Here is a 27,243-nt window from a genome sequence, read left to right on the forward strand (position 1 = left end):
CCCTAACCAGAAAGCTGGCCAGAGCACCTGGAAGCTGCTTACCTCAGCCATACTCAAGCAGAGAGGGTGGCAAGCAGAGCTGACCACCCACAGAACAAAGCTAGTGGCACCATTTTCCCAGAGAAGTTGGGGTGCAGGTCACCTGGAGTCAGGAAGGCACTCAAGAAGGCTTGCTGAGCTGAAGCTGTTCTCTGGCTCTACCCTGGCAAGGAAGCAAATTTCTAGGCCTCACCCACTGCTGTGTGTAGCTCCAGCCCCATCTGACCAGAAAGCCTGAGTGGGAACACTTGGGAGGCTGCTTGGTGCTGGCTTTCCTGCTTTACCTGGTCAAGGGAGCTAATTTAGCCTGCATTTGCTAAGTGTAGCCCCCAGCCACACCTGAGCAGAAAGCCTACCCAGAGTACTGGAAAGCTGGGTAGCCCAGAAACTGCTGGGCATAGATAGAGTCCAGCAGGCAGAGATGATTATCAAACAGGCAGAGAAAAGGCAGTGGCCCAATTTAGCCACAGAAATTGGAGCATGGGTCGGCTTCGGTCAAAACCACAAGAATTGGAACCGGTTCTCCTGCTTGGCCCTGGCAGGGAAAATAATTCATGGCCCCACCCACTGCTGAGTCCACCCTTTGGCCTGCCCAAACAGGAAGCCGAGCCAAGCAGAGGTAGGCTGCATAGCCCTCCAACAGTCCCACTTAGAATGGTACATGAAAAATTGAACAGCACAAGCTATGGTAGCCTAGACTGCAGAGCAAAACCCTGCCTAGCATTAGAATTCAGTGCACCATCTTGCCTGATTCATGTCCCCAACAATGAGCTATGTGGGCCCTGGAGACCATTCAGCACCCCACCAGGGCAGAGAAGATAATTCATAACCCCATCTACCTCTGAGTACCCAGTCCTGACTATCTAGGAAGCCTGACCAGAGAATCCAGGCAACCACAGAGCACATCCTACAGCATCTCTTGGGCAGGGAATTCATCTAGCTGTTACCAGCTGGCGACACCCTCCCACCTCAGAACTCAAGCACTCTATGACCTTGCCCCAAAATAGATCCTGACAGGAGGCTTCACCTGCCCAGGGACATTAAGAGTGGACACTTGTAAAACATCAAGCTGAGTAGACTGGTGAAGGTCTCTGCCAAAGCAAACCTGGAAACTTGTAGAAAAGGAAACTACCTACTCAAATGTGCAAATACCAATGTAAGGAATCAGGGATCATGAAATATAAGGTAAACATGACACCACCAAAGGAAACTAATAGAGCTTCAATAACTGACCTACAAAAATGGGGATCTATAAGCTTTCAGGCAAAGAATACAGAATATTCCTCTTAAAGATGTTTAGTGAACTATAAGAACACAGAGACGACTAAACAAAATCAGCAAAATAATGCATAAATAAAGAAGCTCAACAAAGCAATGAAATCATTAAAAATGAAACAGAAATCCTAAATTTAAAACTACCCTGACAAAATTGAAGAATTCAATAGAGAGCTTCAAAAAAATGTCCTGGGTAATTTGATAGGGATTGCATTGAATCTGTAGATTGCCTTGAGTAGTATGGCCATTTTTATAATGTTAATTTTTCCAACCCAGGAGCATGGAATATCTTGCCATTTCTTTACATCTTCTTTAGTTTCCTGGACATACAGACCAAAGGAACAGAATAGAGAACCCAGAAATAAACCCAGACACCTATGGTCAATTAATCTTTGACAAAGGAGGCAAGAACATAAAATGGGAAAAACACAGTCTTTTCATCAAGCATTGCTGGGAAACCTGGACAGCTGCATGCAAAGCAATGAAATTAGAACACACTCTCACACCTTGCACCAAAATAAACTCAAAATGGCTGAAAGACTTAAATATGACAAGACACCATCAAACTGCTGGAAGAGAACACAGACAAAACATTCTCTGACATCGACCTCATGAATATTTTCTCAGGTCAGTCTCCCAAAGCAACAGAAATAAGAGCAAAAATAAACCAATGGGACCTAATCAAACTGAAAAGCTTTTGCACAGCAAAGGAAACCAAAAAGAACACAAAAAGACAACTTACAGAATGGGAGAAAATAGTTTCAAATAATGCAACTGACAAGGGCTTAATCGCTAGAATATGCAAACTCAACAGCAAAAAGCCAACCACCCGAAAAATGGGCAAAAGACCTGAATAGAATTTCTCCAAGGAGGATACACAGATGGCCAATAAGCACATGAAAAAATTATCAACATCCCTGATCATTAGAGAAATGCAAATCAAAACTACCATGAGATACCACCTCACACCAGTCAGAATGGCCATCATTAATCAGTCCACAAATAACAAATGCTGGAGGGGGTGTGGAGAAAAGGGAACCCTCCTGCACTGTTGGTGGGAATGGAAGTTGGTACAGCCACTATGAACAACAGTATGGAGGTACCTTAGAAATCTATACATAGAACTACCATATCACCCAGCAATCCCACTCTTGGCCATATACCCAAACAAAACTTCCCTTAAAAAAGACACATGCACACCCACATGTTCATTGCAGCACTATTCACAATAGCCAAGACATGGAAACAACCCAAATGTCCATCGACAGACAATTGGATTCAGAAGAAGTGGTATGTATACACAATGGAATACTACTCAGCCATAAAAAAGAACGAAATAATGCCATTTGCAGCAACATGGATGGAAATAGAGACTCTCATCCTGAGTGAAGTAAGTCAGAAAGATAAAGCCAAATACCATATGATATCACTTATATCTGGAATCTAATATAAGGCACAAAGGAGCCTTTCCACAGAAAAGAAAATCATGGACTTAAAGAATAGACTTGTGGCTGCTAAGGGGGAGGGGAAGGGAGTGGGGTGGATGGGGAGCTTGGGGTTAATAAATGCAAACTATTGCTTTTGGTATGGGTTAGCAATGAGATCCTCTTGTGTAGCACTGGGAACTATGTCTAGTCACTTATGATGGAACATGATAATGTGAGAAAATAGAATGTATACGTGTATGTGTAACTGGGTCACCATGCTGTACAGTAGAAAAAAAAATTGTATTGGGGAAATAACAATTAAAAAATAATAATAATAAAATGAACACCAAAAAAAGCATCATAATTGGAAAGGAAAAAAGTAAAATTGGCTATATTCACATACGAAATAATTTTATATAAAGTCCTAAATAATCCACAAAAAAAACTGTCTAATCAACAAAGTCAGTAGAGTGGCAGTATACAAAACTTACATACAAAAATCAGTAATTTTCTATACACTAATAACAAATTATCCAAAAAATAAATAAATTTTCCCATTTGCAGAAGCACTAAGAAAAATAAAATACCTTATATAAATTTAACTGAGGAGGTGAAAGATTGATGTGCTGAAAACTACAAGACATTGATGATAAAAACTGAAGAAGACACAAATAATGGAAAGGTGTACATAATCATGAACTGGAAGAATTAATATTGTTAAAAATGTCCATACTACCCCAAACCATTAATCTTAGCACTCCCTGCCAAGATTTCAATGGTGATTTTTACAGAAGTAAAAAGAAAAATCCTAAAACATGTAAGTAACAACACTAGACCCTAAAACACCAAAGCAATCCTGATAAAGAAGAACAAAGCAGGAGTTATCACATTTTCTGAGTTCAAACTATATTATAAAACTACAGTAATCAAAACAGTATGGTACAAGTCTCTGAGCAGCCATTGAAGGGGAAGGAACTGCAGGTGTGTGTATGTGCGTGTGCACGTGTGAGTGGCACACGAGTGTGTGGACAAGGAGGTGGGAACAGCCGAGTTAAGAGTCCTAACACCTTGGACTCCATTTGCTATTCTCTTTTTTCTCCCACACACCTATCTGGTGGTGGTGGGCGTTTAAATTTTCTTTTATTTTAATTCATTTTGAAATCTTTTAAAATTTTAGGGTTGGGGGTAGTGAGAGGCAGGAAAGGGTAAGGGAGGAGAGTAATAGCATAAAAGCAGGAGTAGGTCATGGAGATGAAGAAGAGGATTAACCTGGAGCTAAGGGACAGAGCTCTGGAGGAAGTGACAGAGTTGGTCCTTGATAATTGCCTGTGTGTCAATGGGTAAACTGAGGGCCTGAATGATACTATTAAAAAACTGGTGTTTCTGAGTATGGCTAATGTGGAACTAAGTTTACTGGCCCGGCTGCCCAGCTTAAATAAACTTCGAAAGTTGGAACTTAGTGACAATATAATTTCTGGAGGCTTGGAAGTCCTGGAAGAGAAATGTCCAAATCTTACTTACCTCAATTTGAGTGTAAACAAAATCAAAGATCTCAGTACAGTAGAAGCTCTGCAAAATCTTAAAAAGTTGAAAAGTCTTGACTTGTTTAACCGTGAGATCACAAACCTGGAAGATTATGGAGAAAGTATCTTTGAGCTGCTGCAGCAAATCACATACTTAGATGGATTTGACCAGGAGGATAACAAAGCACCAGACTCAGAATAAGAGGATGATGAGGATGGAGATGAAGATGATGAAGATGATGAAGAGGAAGAGGAAGATGAAGCTGGTCCACCTGAAGGATATGAGGAAGAGGAGGATGAAGATAATGATGAGGATGAAGATGAAGAAGGCTCAGAACTGGAGAGGGAGAAGAGGAAGTGGGCCTCTCCTACTTGATGAAAGAAGATATTCAGGATGAAGAAGATGATGATAACTATGTTGAAGGAGAAGAAGAAGAAGGGGAAAAAGTAGGCCTTCAAAGGGAAAAGAGGAAACGAGATGCTGGAGATTATGGAGACGAAGAAGATGACTAGATCATTCTAAGACAAGATTCCCTAACATTCCTGGGTGTGCAAAAGAGTGATCACATCTTCTTTATTTCTTCATGTACAGTAGCTATCCTTACAGAAGATAACGTGTAACTTTTTATAGGAAAAGTGTGGTTTTACTATTTTTGCCTTGTCATTCCAAATAAGATTAACTAGTCTGTTAATGATCATATTGTAAGTAGAGAAATCTTCATTGACCCCAATGTGAAATCCCCTAGCAATTTATTTAGAATCTCAACTTTTCTAATTAAAGCTCACTGTATTATTCAGTTTTAGCATAATTAAAACATGGTCGCTTTTACACAGTATAGTATGCATTTCATTCATAAGATTTTAAAGTTATTTATAAATTAACCAAAATCACAGTTGGCTGGAATCTGGAATGAAAATAGTCTCTTGAATGATAGCTTGGTTATTTTATTAGAGGTGACCCAGAGATCTTGTAGTTTGAAGGCAACGACTTTTGGCTGAGGGTATTTGGGGTTGCTTTTTCTCACATGAGTGGTTTGGAAAGTAGGAGCAGAATAGTAAAGGTTCTATTCAAGAATATAGTTCATGGCTTTTATGGAGGTTTCTTAAACCTTTTAAATCCAGGTGACTAATAAGATTTTAGTTTTGAAAGAAAAATCGCTTATACTGAGGTCAGAGACATGTAGGTGTAAGACCTCTCTTGAAGCTGAAGATCATGACATGCCAACAGTTGTTTATCTTGTTTTAAGTGTGCATTCTTTTTTTTCCTCTCAGTGATTCCTTATGACCACCTCCCTTCCTTGTTTCACTCCCTTCTTAAAAAAGAGTTGGGAAACTTAGATATACCCAGGACAACTATGTCTTATACCTCAACCACCTTTCCAACCTGTCTCAGTTTTAAACAAGCTAAGTGAAAGAAATTGAGTATTTTCTCAGATACAAATACTATAAGTACAGTTTTATGCAACAGACTGCTTACTATAAATCTTGGTTGGCAAGATGTATAGACTGTATCAGGAGGATGAAGAAAGAAAAGAAACAGAAGAGCCTCTTGGAAGCATCATTAGCATTCCTCAAAAGTCAGAACAATTGCCTGTTGATAATTAATGAGACATTCAAATCAGAGTAGCTTCCCAAATGATTTAGATACCACTCTGTTTCTAATCTTTCTGAGTAGAACCTTTAATTATTCTTTCTATAGTTTTAAAGCATTACCAGGTATAGCATTTAATTGGAATTTAATGAATATTTGGAAAGATATTTGAAACTAAATATTAAAATTATAATTTGTTTTCAAGTGGATATCCATTAAAAATAGAAAAATATCTGGGATAAGTGTGTGTGTTTTCTTACATGGCTACTAAATATAATATTATATAAGTAGACAAGTACATCTCCCTTTTTTTGTTGTGTGGAGGCTCCATGTTCAAAGCAGTTACTTTTTACATCTTGGCTATCAAATTTTTTTCTCCCTTCATTTTGAATATTTGTAAGTTTTTTTAAAAGTTAGTATCAACAAATTAATTGAAGTTGCACTTCCAGACTTGGATGTGTTTATATTACTGAGTATGGTATTGCTTCTTTAGTTTGAAATGCATGACTTGGAGTTTTAAGGTGAAAAATGACAAAGTTATTTGTGGATAAACTAAAAAGGTTGCATAATTGAAATGAAACTGTTGGTATAAGTTTAATGGGGGGGTTGGAATCCCCAAAAGGCTAATATTTTACTCTTTTAAAACAATTATAATGCCCTGTTTTAGTCCCTCAAAATTCTCATCGCATAGTATGCCAGCTTATAAAATACTTATTTTAAAAATTAAATCTATATGTTGACTTCCTTATCAATCATCTTGTTGTGCAATCAAAATTAGAGTTTTTGATTTGAAAACAACACTTAGAGCCTCCAAATAACTTTAAGATTTGTTTAACTTTGTGGATGGTATTTTCATGAGAATAAGTAAGGGTGGGTTTTGTCTTATAGAAGTTTTTGGTCCTATTTTAATGCTCTTTGTACAGCAGTATGTATATAGTGTGCTAAATTCCTCAAAGCTCTCCTTAAAAAACTTTGAAGTTAATACTTTTGTGCAACTGTGTTTTGGATAAAGCCATGACAGTGTTAAAAACAAACAAACAAATAGAAAACAGTATGGTACTGGGAAAACAATAGGAACATAGACCAATGGAACAGAATAGAGAGCCCAGAAATGAATCCATATGTGGTCATCTAATATTTGGCAAGACAGCTAAGACTTCTCAATGGAGATAGGAGAGTTTCTTTAATAAATGGTGCTAGGAAAATTGGATATTCTCATGTAAAGAATTGGAACTAGACTTCCATCTTACACCATCACAAAAAGTAACCCAAAAATGGATTAAAGACTTAAATTTAAGACTGGAAACCATAAAACTCTTAGAAAAAGCAAAGGAAAAAAAGCTTCATGTGGTTCTTGATAATGATTTTTTGGATATGACACCCAAAGCACAAGCAACAAAAGCAATAACAACCAAGTGGGACTAGATCAAACTAAAAAGTATTGCACAGTCAAGGAAATAGTCAACAAAAGAAAGAACAATCTACAGAATTGGGGAAAAAAATCTGCAAACCATACATTGGATAAAGGTTAGAATCCAAAATACATAAAGAACTTACATAACTCAATAGCAAAAACAACAAATAATCAAATTTTAAAATGGACTAAATAGAAATTTTTAAATAGAAATTTTAAAAAGGACTAAATAGAAATTTTTTTCAAAGATGTATGAATGGTCAGAGTTCCCCTCATGGTGCAGGGGAAACGAATCCAACTAGGAACCATGAGGTTGCAGGTTCCATCCTTGGCCTCACTCAGGGGGTTAAGGATCCAGCATTGCCATGAGCTATGGTGTAGGTCACAGACATGGCTTGGATTTGGCATTGCTGTGGCTGTAGCATAGGCCGGCAGCTCTAGCTCTAATTCAACCCCTAGCCTGAGAATCTCCATATGCTGCAGGTGTGACCCTAAAAAGCAAAAAAAAAAAAAAAGCAAAGCAAAAAAATATATATATATATATATATATGAATGGTCAACAGGTACATAAAAAGATGCTCAACATCACTAGTTGTTAGGGAAACACACATCAAAACCACACTTGTTAGAATGTCATCACAAACACAAGAGATAACAAACACTGGTGCAGATATAGTTAAAAGGAAACCCCTGAGCACTATTAATAGTACTGTAAATTGATAGAGCCACCATGGAAAATAGTATGGCAGTTAAAAAGTTTAAAATAGAACTACCATATGATCCAGCAATTCCACTTCTGGAAATACATCCAAAGGTCACCAAAACACTATATCAAAGAGATAGCTGCATGTGCACCCCTCTGTTCATACAAGTATTATTGACAGTAGTCAAGACATGGAAACAGCTATCGATGGATGAACAGAAGTGTTGTGAAATATACATATATAATTCAGCCATTAAAAAAAAGAAAATCCTGCCATATGTAACAACATGAATAGACCTTGAGGTTTTTATGCTAAGTGAAGTAAGTCAGAAAGAAAATACTATCTAATGTCACTTACATGTGGAATTTTAAAAAACCTCAATTCATAGGAAAAAAGACCAGATATGTGGTTACCAGAGGAAGGGGGTGAGGAGCGGGGAACTGATTGAATGAGTGTGGTCAAAAGGTTCAAACATCCTGTTATCAGATAAATATAAGTACTGCAGATGCAAAGTACAACGTGTTGACTACAGCTAAGGCTGCAGTGTTGTGCATTTGAAAATAGGAGAGTAGATTCTGAGTTCTCATCACAAGGATAAAAACTTTTTTCCTGGGTTTTTGTTTGTTTGTTTTGCCATGTGTGAGATGATGGATGTTAACTAAATGTATCACAGTAACCATTTTACTATATAAGTCAAATCATTCTGCTGTACACTTTAAGCTTACACAGTTCTGTGTGTCAGTTATATCTTAATAAAACTGGAGAAAAAATCTTTAGAGTATCCCATTATATAAGAAAAATATTTTTTTGTTGTTCATTAAATGCTTAGTTTTCCTCAGAGAGCAGAAAGTATGCCATCATTGCCTAGAAGTCATGCCCACCTGCTAGAGGAAATATACCAATGGCTAGTGGTCTATTAACAGGCTGGTCTGAGACCCTGCCACCCTGAATCTGAAAAATTCACCTTTCTGGAGCACTCTGTATTCCAGGTTCTTAGCAAGGTGCTTGAAAACATTATGATTCCTTAATCAGCATTGTTGAAAATGAAGTTATTTTGCTGGGTTGAATATTCATTTATTCACTCACAGAGTTCTTGAGCTGCTCTGTGCAATGTTCGAAGGGCCGAGGAAACAAAGCTCTGGGCACATATTAGGGTGGAGGGAAGAGACTGCACAAGTGAACCAGGAAACACATGGGCATCAGATGGAGAAACTTTTTAGAAGAAGAAACTTTTCAGAAGAAGAAACTTTTCAGAAGCACCTTTCATTGGGGCAGTTAGGGCTGGCCTAACTGGGCAGAGAGCTGGCCTCACTGGGCAGAGAGCTGGCGTGGCCAGAGCAGGTGCAGGGGAGGAGGGACAGGAGAGGTCAAGGGCTGCCAGGGCCAGACCTGTGGCCTGCGTAGGTCTCCATGGGACTGGCTTTTATTCTGCATCTCCTGGGAATGAATGCAGGGTTTTGAGCAGAGAAATGACATAGTCTGACTTTGTATTAACAGGATTTCTCTCACTGTCATATGGGGTAAGAACAGGAGCAAGGAGACAGTTAACGGCTCTGGCATAATCAGAGTGGCCAGGGGCTGTGGTTTGTTCCTGGTGACAGCAGGGTTGCTGATGAGATGCAGCTAGGTACTGAATGTTCCAAAGGGGGCGGCCACGGAACCAGCTGTGGGTACAAACCACTGGACTTAATGGCCTGGTGGATGTGTAACTGCACCTTATCCCCATCCAGCTCACTTCCGCCCCAGTCGTAGCTTCTAATCCACCAGGCAAAGTGTCACATAGCATCAGCGGAGCCTGCTCTCCTTAAGCAAGCTGACGCTGAAAACAACAGCATCTGCAGCTGTTCTCGAAGCAACAGCCAACAGTTTCCTCTCCCCCAGTCCACCTTCCCCTCTGGGATCTGATTGCTTCTCACTTCCCATGGAGGACTTGGGATAACCTTGCAGGAACTCCTGCTCATGTGCTGCAGACAGAACAACCTCTGCAAAAGCTGCATGGCTCGTGGTCTTCCCAAGACAGGTAAAACTTGCAAGTGACTCCTCCTCTTTGTGGTAATAAAATTCCTGATCTATGCAATGCCTTTTTCCCATTTCTCAAAACTGCATGTTAACAAAAGGTCACAAGCTGGCTCTGTTCCCTGTGTACTTTGCAAGGTAATAAGTTCTGAAAAGAAAAGCTTCACTGAAAGGTCAAGACACAAAATCTATTTTCCTGGCTATAAAATACTGAATATTTCCTTAGATTCCTGGACCATGCTTTAGTAGCCGAGATGACATCAACCTTCCTTCCAACTAATGAGAACGTTGAAGCATCAAAAGTCAGAGGAAAGGAAACAAAGCAAAATACCCAAAGGTCCTTCATCAGCTCAAACATCTGCGAAGTCACTTCCCTTCTGCATCCCACCTGAGAACATACACGCAGGACCACATGTATTTTCACTTGCCTTTGATACATAATGACACCAATTTATTTAAGATTTTCAAGCACACTTTATTTAAATTTGAACACAATGAATTCCAGTATGAAAATTAATTCCATTTTAGAATCAAGTGTATGTTTCCCTTAAGGAGAAACATCCCCAGGCAGAGATGAGCCTTTTTAACAAGACAGAGTTAGGATGACATGACCGGCAGACACATTCCAGACACCAAGGTCCCTCCTGGCTTCAGGCCCTTCACAAGGACTCTGTCCACCTCAGAAGGGGCCCCCCTCACCACTGACCTAGACTAGAAACTTCCCCTTCCCAGGTCCTATGACACTCCTCCCTTCTATCAGGCGATTTCAGTGGCTGCTACAGTGGCCACAGCACCAGGTTTTTGTGCCAGGTCATTGCTATTTACTCCTCAGCAAAGACTTTGCTTTCTTTGTTAAGTCTCTAAGTCAAAAATTAAGACCATTTTGCATTTGCTTCCTGTGTTTATCTTTCAAATACATGGCAAGAAGCTGCCTAAAGGATGGAAGGTTTCATCCTCTTTGTTAATCTTCACCATCTGGGGGAAAATCATGACAAAAGAAGCCACCAGGAGCAGTGTGAGTTATGGGAACCCAAAACAGAGAGGGTAAACCTGCTCCAGAAGACACGGTGCTTCCTCTTTTGGGATACAGCCCTCTGGCATCTAAGTACCTCATGACCGAATGTACTTTCACATTGGGTTTTGGGTGTTTTGTCTTATTTTGTTTTTACAAGTATTGGGGATGCTGTAAGACCCTCTGCTTCAGTTCTCATCACCTTTACAAAATGTTGGAAAAGCTAAAAACAATTTAAAATAGCTCACCTTGCTTAGTTTTATCTCTGTAGAGTGAATAAAACGAATATAATGAAACTTTGCTATTTATTTATTTTTTTGACAGCACCCACAGCATACAGAAGTTCCTGGACCAGGGATCGAACCTGAGTCACAGCAATAACCAGAGCCACAGCAGTGACAACACGGAATCCTTAACCTTCTGAGCCACCAGGAAACTCCATGTAACTTCTTTTTAAATTATACACTTTACACATGAAGATACATACAACTATATAGAAAAATAGCCACTTATCATAGAACCTAGAAAAATAATTCTTCATGCTTTATTTTTCTACCATTCTAATTGAAATTGGTAACATACATAAAATATATACTTTTTTTTCTTAAAAACGTGTCCTTTTCCAAGCCATCAGATAAGGAATTCCATGGCAAATGGATACTTTATATGTTAGAAAAAATAAAACATATAATGAAACATGGCTTCAATAATGGTATAAAATCTAGAACTCCTTTGTCACATCTATGGAGACAAGAAATGATTCACTTATTTATCCCCAGTAGAAAAAAGTGCCCACCATTTATTAGGGCTCCATCAATATCGGTTTAATGAATACATTCACACTCTGAATTCATGCATCCCTTTACCAAGACTTGCCCAAAGCAGAGACTGAATGGTGGGTCTCTAACCATTCCTGCCACCAATTTGAACTTTGTAACAAAGTCCCTGGCACTGAAAATGCTTCTGCGTCTATCCAGTTGCAGTGCGTTTCACACCAATCTGCTACAGTTCAGGTTTAAAAAGAAAACAACAACAACAAAAAAGCTCTTTCTGAATTCTTATTTTAGGAATCAAGAATTTGAAATTGGAGTTCCCGTCGTGGCGCAGTGGTTAACGAATCCGACTAGGAACCATGAGGTTGCGGGTTCGGTCCCTGCCCTTGCTCAGTGGGTTAACAATCCGGCGTTGCGGTGAGCTGTGGTGTAGGTTGCAGATGCGGCTCAGATCCCGCGTTGCTGTGGCTCTGGCGTAGGCCAGTGGCTACAGCTCCAACTGGACCCCTAGACTGGGAATCTCCATATGCCGCGGGAGCAGCCCAAGAAATAGCAAAAAGACAAAAAAAAAAAAAAGAATTTGAACTTGAACTTGGCCACGATGGAGGGATAAGAGAAAATCAATGGAGGTAAACAAATAACTTGTAGAAATTAATGCTTCATTGATTATACACAGGCACACACTATTCCAGGAGATTTTTTTTCTAAGTAACCAATAACCTAGCTGGATATGGATTGGAAGACCCCATTTACTTGGTCTGTACGTAAGTTACAAAAAAAATTAACCCAGAGGCTTTCATATTTTTAGAAAGGAGGGAAGAAAGATTGCAAGGCAGGCAGGAAAGCTATTCATTGTTTCTCAATTTTTCATCATTGCTAACCAATACCTCTACGTGGTGATGGCTAAGGTGCTGCATGAGTCTAGTGGTTATTGAAATAAGTATTACTTGCTTCAACTGGTTGATACATAAGGTCACTAAGCTTCTAAGAACTCGAAGAAACCACCAAGGAGCAGTAGTCTGAAACAGTGTACTTAACAAAGTATGAGCTTAAGAACTCACAGGTAACCCAGTCTAGGTAATTCACTGAAGCAAACATTAAGCACACATGGCTTTAAATTTTCCTTAATAAGACATCTATCCTTCTAACAGGTTGATTTTTCCAGGAAGTATGTATTTCATCAACAGATTTGAAAAACAAGAATTATTATTCTTATAAAAGATAGGTTTAACTATAGTTTTCATTCTACTATTTTACTCACATATTATTAAATTATCTTACCAGAAAAGTGTCTTGGAAAGCATCTCAGCAATAATATGGTGACGGTTTTGTGTATTCTAGCATACAACTCAGACAGCTGCCTCTGTGCCCTTTGAAGTTCTTCTAAGAGAAAGGTGGAGTAAGAGCAATAAAAAAACTTAGAGACCAAAATAAGAATTGCTTTCAAAAACCTTAAAAAAAAAATCCAACTGAGAATGAAATGAAGAAAATACCATATCAAAAAAACAAAGACTAGATGCTGTTTATCGATTCTTTTAAATGTTTTTATTATAGTTGATTTACAATGTTCTGTCAATTTCCACTGTACAGCAAAGTGAACCAACCATACATTTATATACATTTTTTTCACATTATCCTCCATCATGTTCCATTACAAGTGATTAGATATGGTTCCCTGTGCTATACAGCAGGACATCATTGCTTATCCACTCCAAATGCAATAGTTTGCATCTACTAACACCAAAATCCCTGTCCATCCCACTCCTTCCCCCTCCCCCTTGGCAACCACAAGTCTGTTCTCTATGTCCGTGCGTTTATTTCTATTCTGTAGATAGGTTCATTTGTGCCATATATCAGCCTCCAGATACAAGTGATATCATATGGTATTTGTCTTTCTCTTTCCGACTTACTTCACTTAATATGAGAGTCTCTAGTTCCGTCCATGTTGCTGCAAGTGGCATTATTTTGTTCTTTTTTCTGTGCTTAAAAGAAGCAAAATTTTATTCATATAAAAAGGAACAAAATATTGCTTCTTTGAAATGGAGAAAAACATTCTAAAAAATGAATGAGTTAAAGTGTATGTTTTTAAAAATCAGTAAATAAAATACTTTATTTTTATGAGACGATTATACTTATTGCATATCTAAGGCTTGACCTGATAAAATATACATAATAACAGCAAAACTGCAGGAAAATAAAAATAAACACCCTCTTTGGGCAAGATTCATTATTATGTGCCATTATGGAGCATAAATAAACTAAATACATATTTGACAATTGTTTTCAGGTGGGGAGTTCAGGTTCTGTTTTTTAAGTGTTTTGCCTAAGTTATTTCTCATGATCACCACAACAATAGCATCATGAAACAGGTAATGTTATCGCCATGTTAAAATAAGGATGATTTTTGACATTATACTTTTCAAAGAACTTGGTGTTTAGAACATTCCTAAAAGGTAGTGTTCTAAGATTACTTTTGTGAGAAGGCAAATCCTGGAGGATTATTTATTAGTTCAATCTGTTAACTTCTACTCTTTCTCAAAAATAATTTGAAACAATATACAAAATATTGACTTGAAAGTTGAACAAATTGAAACAGTATTTCAAAACCCTGACAATAAAACATAAGCAGATAAATCTTAGGTAATTAGATAAATAGTTCCTAGGATCAGAAAGAAGTTTTGCCATGATTTCCTCATGGGAGACAAGTTTTGTTGGGGTTTTTTTGTTTGTTTTTTCCTGGAACAAAATTCTAAAAGACTGTCTCATATGGGGATTTATATAGGGCACATTAAAGAATGTAATAGGCAGCGTCAGAGTAAATGAAGGAGCAAATTTCATAAGCCTCCTGCTTGCTGCGACCTCCATAAAACCTCAGGGCAGCCCGGGGAGGGCGTCTGGTCAGGGCAAACTCACTGCCAAGTACACCACTTTTCAGCCATTAGACTCTGACTCAAGGACACAGCTTCAAGCCTGCTGAGGAGTCGGTGCCAACTATGGCCCTGAGACAGCCTTTTCTAATAATGCTTCTATAAAATAAGGCTGGAATGGGACAGTTTGAGTTCAAATTTTGGATGAGAGCCTAGTCACCTTCTTGATTTGGGTTAAGGGTAGATTGCACCCTGCAGATACCGGGGGAAGCTCAGACAGTGTCTTTTTTTTTTTTTTTTTTTTTAGGGCCACACCTGTGGTATATGGAAGTTCCCAGGCTAGGTGTCGAATAGGAGCTGCAGCTGCTGGCCTACACCACAGCCACAGCCATGCCAAATCCAAGCAGCATCTGCAACCTACACCACAGGTCACAGCAACACCAAATCCTCAACCCACTGTGTAGGGCCAGGGATCAAACCCACATCCTCATGGATACTAGTCAGGTTCATTATCACTGAGCCACAGTGGGAACTCCTTGGCCGATGTCTTAACCCTAAAAGCACCCACACACCCCTGCCTGGGAATCACTTCAGGTGGTCACTTCCAACCCACTCCTGGAGAGGTTATACTTAGTGCAATAGTAGAAACCAATGCTCATGAGAACTACACAATTTTAGTTCAAAAAAATGCTCCATTCTCAGCATTTCTTTGTATTCCAAAGCATAACACTTAATTAAGTAACTATAGTCACATAATTAAGAATCAATATTTTCCTAAAGATTATTTGGAAGATTGTGAATACCAAGGGTAAGGCAGAGATTACAATTCTTTAAAGTCATATTCCAGTTTATTTTTATTTTTCCTTTTATGTCTAAGATTTTTATATTCTGTTTGAATATGCCATATCCTTTCCAACTCTGTATTAACAGGTTCACCAGCATTGAGAAGTTTATAAATTCAGGAAAAAGGAGATTGTCATTTAAATAATTTAGATTGATGACATTACCCTGTGATTTCATTTTCTACATTCTTAGTAGAAAACAGATATTTCAATTCAACTGCATGAATTTTTACAGGCTGGAGAAAGCTGAAGACAGCAAAAGAGTAGACTCTTTGAAATCCCCAAAGCAGTAAAAGTCTCATGTCATAGGCTTAGCTGCTGCCTCAGCCAACCATCAAAGGAGGCTAAAGGCACTTTCTGAAAACTGCAGAAGAGACTGAAGGTGTGCATTGAACAAGTTTTTCCTCTGCAACAAAACTCAATTTTGTCTCATACTTCTAAACTGTTCATAGCTGCACTTACTTCAGCAAAACCTTCCAAATACTAAGTTCGTTCTTCTCCTCATCTGTAAATCGAGTCCAGATAAGCTGGTTCTACAGCTCAGTATCAAAAAACACACTACCCAACCAGAAGATGGGTAGGAAACCTAAACAGGCATTTCTCCAAAGAAGACATACAGATGGTCAATAGGCACATGAAAAGATGCTCAGTATTGCTAATTATTAGAGAAATGCAAATCAAAACTGCAATGAGGTATCACCTCACACTGGTCAAAATGGCTATCACCAAAACGTCTACAAATAACAAATGCTGGCGAGAGTGTGGAGAAAAGGGAACCACCTTCCTACACTGCCGGTGGGAATATAAGTTGGTATACCCAGTATGAAGCACAATATGGAGGTCCCTCAAAAAACTAAAAATAGAACTGCCATATGATCCAGCTATCCCCCTCCTGGGCATATACCCAGAGAAAACTTTAATTTGAAAAGATACATGCACCCCTGTCTTCATAACAGCACTATTCATAATAGCCAAGACATGGAAGCAACCTCAATGTCCATCGACAGAGGAATGGATAAAGAAGATGTGGTGTGTATACACACACACACACACACACACACCATGGAATACTACTCAGCCATAAAAAAGAATGAAATAATGCCATTTGCAGCAACATGGATGGACCTAGAAATTATCATGCTAAGTGAAGATAGTCAAAGACAAATATCATATGACATCACTTATATGTGGAATCTAAAGTATGGCACAAATGAACCTATCTATAAAACAGAAAAAGACTCACAGACATACAAAACAAACTTATGGTTACCAAAGGGGAAAGGAGGTGGGAGATAAATTAAGATTTGGAATTAATAGATACACAACACTGTATATAAAATAGATAACTACCAGGACCTACTCTGTAGCAAAGAGAATTATATTCAGTATCTCATAATAATTTATAGTAGAAAAGAATCTGGAAAAGAATATATATGTGTGTGTAAGTGAATCACTTTGCTGATTTTAAATTTTTCAGGTTAATTTCACCTGAAGTTAACACAACATCATAAATCAACTATGTTGTGATAAAAAGTCATTTAAAAAAAAAACATATATTCACATAACAACAACAACAAAAAGATAAGCTGGTTCTAGCCACTGTGTGTTGCCTGATTTTTTAAGCAAGGCAGGTAACTGCTAAGCTGAACATTCAGGACTCACCTGGTTCAATCAGAAAATAACTTTATTCTGTGCAGCACTGACCTTTAACTTACTCTGTGAGCCTAGTTCTTTATCTATCCCTGCATGAAATCTCTGAGAAAGTCCATAACCTCTTCAATCACTGTTAGATAATAAGTTGCCCTCCATTCACCTTCAAGCAGAAGAACAGTCATAAATATCCAGCCTGCAATTTTCCAGAAGCCTGAGTTTTATTCAAAGTCAAGCATCTTGCCTGTCCTGGGTGAGACAAGCTTCAGAGGCTACAAGGGGCTTCATTCAACTTCTGTTCTACTTCCCCAACCTCAGTGCCTCTCCTGCCACTTATTTCCTAACTTTGACGTGAGCAGGTTTGGAACAGAGGGGAAAAGACAAGTGTGTTTGTGCTGGTTTCTCCCATTAGTTGCAGATGTGACCCTTATCCTCCAAGGGTAGGGCTGCCCACGGCTGACCCCTGTCCTTGGGTGGCAGGTGTGGTTTTCAATCCAGCCTGAGGACAACTGGCTCCACCTACAGAGGCAGCAATAAAGTCAACCCCATCTTCCCCCCACCCTCATCCCCACCCCAGCACACACACACACACCCTGTGCAGGCACGTTGGGTCCCTCTGTCCCCGGAAATCCAGGAAGCCCCTTCCACTGCAGAGTCCTCCGGAACAGGATTTAAAGTGGCTCCAGAACAGCTCTCTCCCCCCGTGGGGACTCAACCTGGTCCAGAACACCCTTATGCACCACTGCCCCACGACCCACACCCGATTCAGATCCCAGGGTCTGCTGTGCGGACCACAGAGGGATCCGTCCCTTGCCTTAAGAAATGCTCGATTTTCCCAGCCCACTCCTGTACATCGCAGAGTGCTTGTGTCCTTTCGCTGATCATCTAGCGCCCTCTTCTGGACCTTCACTTCCCCAACGTCTTAGGCATTAGGTAAGATGCCTGACTCCAGAGCAGGCGCAGGGGCTCTCCTCTACACCCTCAAGGGCAGTAGGGATGCGTCTGTTAGGTGCTGTAATTTGTCCCTGATGTTAGATGCAAAGGAAGTAAGATTTCCTACAGTATATACCCCTTGCCCATCCTAGAGATGGATGGACATCTAAGGTTTCTGCCATGACATCAAAATTAAAGGAAAATCTCAGCGGCATCTCTCCTGGTATACTGGAAAAATGGAACTAAAACCCTCTGGGCTAGCTCCAACATCTCATTTATTCAAGGGAAAATATCCTCGATTTCTTATTTAGAGTTCAGTAAACTTATCAGTTTAGCAGTCTTCCTGGGGAGCAGCTCCAGTTACCTCTACAAAGATTAGGTGAACCACTCCCTAAAGCAGCTGGTTCTCACTGAGGCATCTTGGTGCTTTCTGTTAATCCAGAGCATAAGCTCTTACACGAGGGGTGAAGGATCATCATTTCGAACGTATTTCTAGTGTTCCATTCATTGGGTTGCAGCTATTGCCAAAAATGCCGGAGCTGAGTGAGTGAGTGTGGTCTCTAGATAAGCTGGCTGTCCCACTAGATTTAGTACTAGACTTGGGATACCCTAGATTCAGGATGCATATGGCTCACAGTTACAACGGCATCTCCTGAAATCTTGGCCCAAAAAGAGTACTGTGTTCCCAGCACTCACCACCAGAGCAAGCAGAGTCTGCTGTTCTGAGGGCCACCTGCTCCAAAATTGTCTGCAATCCCTGGTAAAGATGCAGATTTCCATATGTGTCCCAAGACCCAGAAGCAGGAGTTCTAGGGCTCGAATGCTAGAAGCTGCAGATTGAAGACACATTGCAAGTAATTCTATGCACACACAGCCAAGTGTGAGAGCCGTGAGGCAGACAATCCAAGAAGTAAATGGCAGAGAAAGCACATTGTGTTTAAAGACCACATCTTTTTAAAACTTTCTCTGTGACTGCCTTGCCTGATGGCCTCCTCCTCCTCCTGCCTCTTACACCTGAGGTGAACCTGACCAATCCAAAAGCAAAAGCACTGATGAAAGAGGCAGAAGAGAGAAAGAAGAGGCAAGAATTAGGATAACAGGAAACATTCTCACTAATCAGGTGGGTGTTAAAGATGCCACTATGGCTGTTGAAACAATAAATAAAGGTAAAGGCCTATTATTTAAAATAACAAGGATCATTGCAAAGATCTGAGAGTAGTGAACAGCAGTGTGTGTGTGTGTGTGTGTGTGTGTGTGTGTGTGTTGTCAGCAGCAACAAGGATCTTAAGGAAACTACATCTACAGCAGGAGTTTTTAATCACAGATATGTACTATCTTCTCAAAGCATGTAAATATGCCTTTTGAAATAAATTTTCTGAACATACATATGGGCAATAAATTCTAACCCGGAGTGCGTCTAACACAGCATCCTCCTCCCTTGGGCTCTAAGGGGTTGGTCCCAGGGCCAGAGGCCTCCTCTAGGATCATCTTTTCTTCTAGATGCAGAAGCTTTGACACATCTACTTGGGAGCTCTGATCATGAGCCATTTCTTTGGTGAAATCTACATGCTTCACTGTCTAAAAGGGAACAGAGGAAGAAATGAAGATTTATTTTAGAAAATAGCTGGACAGGAAAGGCACTCCCTGCTCCCACAGCGTCACGTCCTACCCACGTCACAGAGGTAAACCATAGCCCAGAACTAACAGTTACATCAGTTCAAGCCCGAGGTAGCAGGCGCTGTGTGTCCTGGAGCACTGGCAGGGGTGGGCAAGATCTATCTGCCCACTTGTCGTGAGATCTATGCCACTGGATTCTTTCCCAACAACCTGTACATTATGGGAATTCCATTCCTGACAGCTGCACGGGAAAGATGAACAAGGACCTTAATTTGGATGAAACACAGGAGAATGTAAGAAAGGAAATATGCTGAGTTCTGACAGTGTTCTCAAATCACCTTATTTCATTTAATGTTCACCCCATGCAGCAGATATGATTCATTTCACCGCTTTATTAGACTGGGAAGCCTGGTATGCAGGGAGGCTAAGCAGTTTGACCAATATCCATTTAAAAAGCAGTGAAGAAAGAGTCCACCCTATGGCGGTCTAAAAACCTCAGTTCCTCAGTGGATTAAGTATGATATTGAAAGCAGGACCCTATGGTCCTCCCCCCATGTCCTCCGCCCGCCTTTTTTCTATAAAACTTTAGTCAAAGAATAAGTTTAATCAGAGAAGTGAGAAAATGCAGAAGCAAAGGAAAACAGTTAATGAGACCAAATACACATAGTCTAGTCATTAAGCAACACCAAGGACCTTTAGTTCCTCCTCAAAGGCTATAGATCATATTCTGAGCCATGTCCTGTGAGCTGTCTTGTAGATGTTGAAACCCCCACCAGGTGGAGGAAGTTAACTGCATGATGACCAGACTGTAGCCCTGCATAAGCTGCCACAATTCTGAGAACTGGCCTCAAGAAATGGGAAACAAACCAACCCTGGAGTTGAAAGTTAACTGGACTTAAAACAATCAAGAAGACGCTGGTCAGACCATCACATGACCAATCTCAAGGTGACTGTCAAAGCTGATTGTGCCGTTTCTGCATACAGCTGCCTCCCTCAGACTCTAAAAGCCCTCGCCCACTGTTGTCAGTGTGAGGAGGTAGCTTTTAGACAGAAGTGTGCCTCCCTCCCCACCCCCCAGTTGCTGGCATTTGAAATAAAGAAAACTTGCCTTTCCACCAACCTTGCCCATTCATTGGCTTTAGAGCAGGGAGCAGCTGGATCCACTTTCAGTAACAATGTAATGCATGCAAAGGCCTGGGTCAGAATTCAGTAAATGTTAGTTCCCTTCTTCCTTAAAAACGAGGCCTCCAGAGTCTCATGGGATAAAGCAGGATGAAATTGTCTATTTACAGCCTCAACTTCAACTCAGACTCCATAAGGGCAGAAACTGTCATGTTTACCGGGGAATGGAGAACACTTAGAACGGCGCCGGGGTTCCCGTTCGTGGCGCAGTGGTTAACGAATCCGACTAGGAACCATGAGGTTGCGGGTTCGGTCCCTGCCCTTGCTCAGTGGGTTAAGGATCCGGCGTTGCCGTGAGCTGTGGTGTAGGTTGCAGATGCGGCTCGGATCCCGCGTTGCTGTGGCTCTGGCGTAGGCCGGTGGCTACAGCTCCGATTAGACCCCTAGCCTGGGAACCTCCATATGCCGCGGGAGTGGCCCAAAGAAATAGCAAAAAGACAAAAAAAAAAAAAAAAAAGAACGGCGCCATGGTAGACGTCCACTACTCATCTGCCCAATATTAAGTGACTCAACAGTAAGATGAAAAAAAAGAGCGTTCGAGTTTCAACTCCTCATCCAAAAGACCAAAGAAATGACTGGAAAGCCTCAAAGGCAGCTAAAGGGACAAAGCTGGGCATTTTGACATAACCAGCTCATAGTGCTCACATTGTCCCGACCCAAAGAGGCAGTTCAAATGAAAAGCACCGCTTTCTTTTCTTTCATTAACCAAGAAATCCTCAGCCTCTTTCTCCTCTTTCTCATGGAGACTGATTACAGATCCATCACCTCCTAACCCCTGTCCCTGCATCCACAGGCTACCATTGTGTCTGAGACCCACACACAGTGTGCGCATGCGCACAGATGGAGTGCATGCATGACTGTGAATTCCCAAGTCTTTGTTGCAAAGGAAGTTACTGGGATACAGCCCTTGGTAGTGTGTTTGAGGGCCAAGGGATGTCTGGGCTTTGACTTCTGGGTGTTTCCACGTGGACACAGCCTGAAGAACACGCAAATCTGTACATGGCTGCTCTGGTCAGTAACTAACTGGTAAAGCCCTCCCTGCTGCCCATCATGACCTCCATATACCAAGGAGCCCTGATCAATCTGAAGTTCGCATTCATGAATCCATGTTCTATTTGACTTCAACACACACACACACACACACACACACACACACACACAAGTATACACACAGCTACCAATGAGCATGGCTGGTCAGTGAGGGAAGAGAGCCAAACCAAAACCTGTGAAATCTAAGATGACAAGCCAAGAAATCAGTCATTTGGAATGGAATGTTCCCTCCATGGTGAATGTTACTTCAACATTTCAATGTTCAATCAAATAAACTTCCCCACAGTTTTCTAAAACTTTCAGTCAGCGATTTCTGATGCATTTTTACCCTCAAAATTAATCCAGTCTCTGCTCTGACTAACAACTTCCATTATAACCAGCAGCATCAAGTTGTTGATTTATTATCTGTTCCCACTTACCATAACACACCTTGGGTCCTTTCTAAAACCTCATGGGATTTACCTTGAGCTCACAAGGATAAGAAATAGGAACAAATGCACTGCAGTCACAGGAGGACCCAGGGCAATGTTACTTGTCGTCTTGAAAGAGCTCAGACCTTGCTTCCAGATTCAACTTCCTCTTGAACTTGGATGTCTGTTTTGCCTGGTTTGCGCTTTGGCAAGTTATCATTTCTCTTGCTTTAATGCAAACCCTGAAAAACGCCAACATAGCTGGACTTTTTACTGACTACATTTCAACAGAGCTCTGCTTTACTACCCTGTTGACTGCTTCGATTTGTCTTCATGACAGCAAGTTAAATAAGAGCATTATTTTTATACAGAGAAGAGGGATTTTTAAATGAAAAATGAGCAACATTAAATCTACAAAGGATTGTAGGAAACGAGTCCATTTTGTTTCTCTGAATTTTAAACACTGGGCGCTTTACTCTTTAAATCAGTGGACACCCATCTGCATGTTTGAAAAGTGTACTTTCCAAAGGCAGGTTGAACAACTAAAGTTTGTCTTTGGACCATACAACCCACTCCCTGATTGGACAGGATTTTTTATTTTATGTATGTATGTATGTATTTATTTATTTATTTTGGTCTTTCTAAGGCCGCACCCACGGCATATGGAGATCCCCAGGCTAGGGTCTAATCGGACTTACACCTCCAGCCTACACCACAGCCACAGCAACGCCAGATCTGAGCCACATCTGCGAACTACACCTCAGGTCACGGCAACGCCGGATCCTTAGCCCACTGAGCAAGGCCAGGGATTGAACCTGCAACCTCATGGTTCCTATGTGGATTCATTAACCACTGAGCCATGACAGGAAATCCAAACACAGGATTTTTTTAAGTAACAGATGTTGGATTGGCTTGGGGCATCAGGATATTCATGCCAAAATAGATTCTAGAACTTCCTTGAGGAAATGACAATACAGACAACTAAATATCCCTTCCCCTTAACTTCCAGGCAACATATTAACAAATATCAATGCAAAAATGATCTGATCTAACCTACCTAACCTCTACTCTCTGCCTCCCATTAGTTTCTTACTCATGACATAGAATGTAATGTTCTCGTTATGGAAGAATAAACAAGAATTACCTGCCTCCCTAAGAAAAGAAACACTTTGATTAAGGAAGGAAAAGAAGGCAGATAGAGACGATGAGAGCTCTATCCCCACCCACACAAAGCTCCATGCTCAGGGCTGGCAGGACATTGGAAGACAGACCACCTTGTGCTCCTTGTGTTTTGCGTATTTTAACGTGACATCTCCATAAGAAAGACAGTCCTTCCCCTCAAAAATAAGAGTGAAAAGGAAGAGGAGGACTAGCTCCAATCCGTCAACTACTCATTGTTCTGCTTCCATTCCGGTGGTTTCTAACCTAGGAAGACAGTCCATGATCTCAGATTGGACAAAAATTCCTCTTTATGAGTTCCTTTTGTGGCTCAGTGGTAACAAACACAGCTATGGCTTGGATCTGGCGTTGCTGTGGCTGTGGTGTAAGCCAGCAGCTACAGCTCTGATTCAACCCCTAGCCTGGGAACCATATGCCACAGGTGTGGCCCTAAAAAAAAGAAAAGGAAAGAAAAAATGAAAAAAAAAATCCTCTTTATTCTTATAAATGCCTGGAGGTGAAACTGAGCATTGCATTCAATTATAAATGTGGAAAAGAAGTATTAGTGTTATCTGTCACTTTGTCACAAATAGCACGGGTATTTTCATATCACACAATGGTATCACAGATATCTCAAAATATTATTTATGCTTGTGCCTAACTTGAAATTGTGGTAGTTATTAAACCCAGATCCAGATTGCATCCAACTCTCTTGTTAGCCAAATACTGGATCATTCCTCATCCCATAGTCATTCAGTTATTAGTGAAATCACATACAGGCAAACTGATGCCCAGACAATGACTTTGTTTTCCAGCATTTCACATCTACAATAGTTTATTGCCCAAAGTCAGAAGAAGAAAAAAATGTTAGTTTCACAAATCTGGATTGTTTGAATTTCAATTCTTAACCCTCTGTAGGACACTACAACTCATGAAATGTGAATAGTTCACAGTCCACAAGCACTCAGCTTCCACAGTGATAAACACTGAAGGATCACACTGAACTTTAACCTGTCTCTATTTTAAGTGGTTTATCCTGTCAATTAATATATGAATATGGATGTTTGTATTTTGCTGTATCACAAACTTGTATTCACAGGCTTCACCAGACTGCTCAGCCATGTCAGTATTAGGTCCCTACCCTGCTGTTTCAAATTACCACAAATTTACAGGCTTAAAAAACACAGGTTGATTATTTTGCAGATCGAAGGACACAAATCTGAAAACTGGTGTCATGAAGCTAAAATCAAGGTGTCAGCTGGGCTCCAACCCCTTCTGGAGGCTTCAGTGGAGAATCGGTTTCCAACTCCTGAGACATCACATTTCGTGGCTCATGTCAGCAATCACAGCACTGTGAAATCTTCTCCCATTCTTCTCACTCCTGTCTAACTACACAATGTCCCTCTTTCCCATAAGAGGAAACTTGTAATTTCATTGGGATAACTCAGATAACCCAAGATAATCTTACCTGCATCTGCAAAGTCCTCTTTGCCACATACAATAACGTTTTTCACAGGTACCAGGGACTCAGACACAGATATATCTTGGGGGTGGGGGGAGGGAAGAGGTTACAACACAAAAGAATGTCCTGTGCTCTTCAATGTTGTTAAAAATCTTATTTAGCTCGTAACTTCTCTTGAGAATTAGTCACACTCTAGGGAATAGGGTGACATTGTAATCACAAAATCTGTTACATAACAAGCAGAAAAACTCAATGGAACATGACAATACACATAGATATAAGAGGTTGAAAGTCTAGAATTTATACAAAATTGGCACAATGTCATGTATAAAGGAAAATGATTTCAAGGGGCACACCCACCTTAGATCCTTCTGAGAAATCAATGGTAAAGCTTCAGGGAACAAATTCAGAATGCTTTTCTTTTCCCCAGGAGGACACCTGGACAATCTGTCCATAAATCAAGGTCAAAGCTGACTGACAACAGCAGCACTGCAAAAGGTTGTTTTAAGAGTTAAATTTTATTTCTTTTCAATTTTATGAAATGTCTTTCAACTTGCCCCATTATGGTGGAAAATGTATAGAGTGGTTCATTCTCTCACACACATCATGTTCTCCCTCTCTCTCTTCCTTGCCAAACAAATACTGATACATTTACTCAATATTTAGATGTTTAAAAACTAAAACAAAACGTGAAAGTAGAGTATCAAGTGTTTATAACTGATCAATTCAGTCTGGAACCCCCTACTCTCTTGTTCCCACCTAAGAAAAGAGGTTGGAGCTAGTGAGCTTCCAAGGGCCAGATGTGATGGCAGGAAATCATTCTTATTTCTTCAACCTTGAGTGGATGGCCTCTGCTGTATTCTTTCATAAATATGTCATTCTACAATGCACTTACAACTGGAAGGTGCCCCACGTTCTCTGAGAGATTAGCAGTGACTACCTTCAAATGATAACCATTAACATGGATTGTTTTAACCCTGTAGTGTGTTTACATGATATTATTTTTAGGGATGCACCCAAGGCATATGGAGGTTCCCAGGCTAGAGGTTGAATCGGAGCTGCAGCCGCCAGCCTACGACACAGCCACAGCAACGCCAGCTCCAAGCCGTGTCTGTGACCTACACCACAGCTCACAGCAACACCGGACCCTTAACCCACTAAGAGATCATACTCGAATCCTCATGGATCCTAGTTGGGTTTGCTAACCACTGAGCCATGAAGAGAACTCCCATGTTTACATGATTTTAAAGCTTTGAAATATCTATGTGAAGTAGATCATAGTTCTCTTATAATAATAATTTTATTATTATAAGTGTATTTATACACACCCCTCATATACATATACATCATGAGAAAAAGTCAGATTTCTCTTTTAAAAAAGAACAAAGTAGCAGAAATGCCCCCGCTCACTGATGTAAATGGTTGTAATGCTACAGCTCAGGCAGACAAAGTTTCAGCGACTTTTTTACCTTGTTGCCTTTTATTACAAAGCTGCAGGCAGACTTCATTTGACTCGAAGAGAAGTCACATTATTAGTCTCAAAATAAAATAATTTAATAGAAAAGAAGTCTCCAGATATTATTAAACACTTTTGTAGAGTCATGGTTTCTTAATCAAACTTGAAATTTTCTTAAATCCAATGGACTTTAATAGCCAATTTTTGTCCTCTCCCTCATTTACATACAAATTCTTTTCTCCTACTTAAATGCCATCAAGTTATCTTAAATTAGTGATGAGGCAGGACAATAGGAACAGTGGAAGAGTCTAGGAGATAAAATACTCATTGCTTTTGCAGCTCAGTGGAGCTGATGGCCTTGGGTACTGTGCTATTAACAAAGGAAGATGGGAAGGGGCCTCTGCCCCCCACCCCTATCCGCATCCTGGGCACAACTGAGTCTCCCCGAACAACTTCCTACACTTAGCGCCATGTCAAGATTATGACTTTAGATAACTGTGCACCCCATGTTAAATATGTGAAATGAAGAGTTTGTTTCTGTATTTGTTTACTTGCTTTCACTGTTAATTACTAGGAGAAAAGTTAAAAGAAATCTAGGGACTGGTGGCACAAGGGTGCAGAGGGGGGTGGGCAGGAAACCCAAGTCCTGGTCTCAGGTGGACAATGACCACTATCCACCTCTTATGGGAACTTAAGTGAATTATTGCCTCTCGGGGCCTCAATCACCTCACTTTTTTCTCAGAAACATTTTTGTTCCTCTGATATAATGATCTAAGAATTGTAATTTGTACAGTTCACAAAAAAGAGGGTAATTATTTAGTAAACATGGATATACCTTAATT

General features: G+C 40.3%; 1 pseudogene; it reads left to right on the forward strand.

Annotated features, from left to right (window-relative positions):
• The first annotated feature begins 3,986 nt into the window (after positions 1-3,986).
• Positions 3,987-4,782, forward strand: LOC125116292 (acidic leucine-rich nuclear phosphoprotein 32 family member E-like; annotated as a pseudogene).
• The last annotated feature ends 22,461 nt before the right edge of the window (positions 4,783-27,243 follow it).

This window comes from Phacochoerus africanus, chromosome 15, assembly GCF_016906955.1.
Source record: "Phacochoerus africanus isolate WHEZ1 chromosome 15, ROS_Pafr_v1, whole genome shotgun sequence".
In the NCBI taxonomy this organism is placed as follows: Eukaryota; Metazoa; Chordata; class Mammalia; order Artiodactyla; family Suidae; genus Phacochoerus; species Phacochoerus africanus.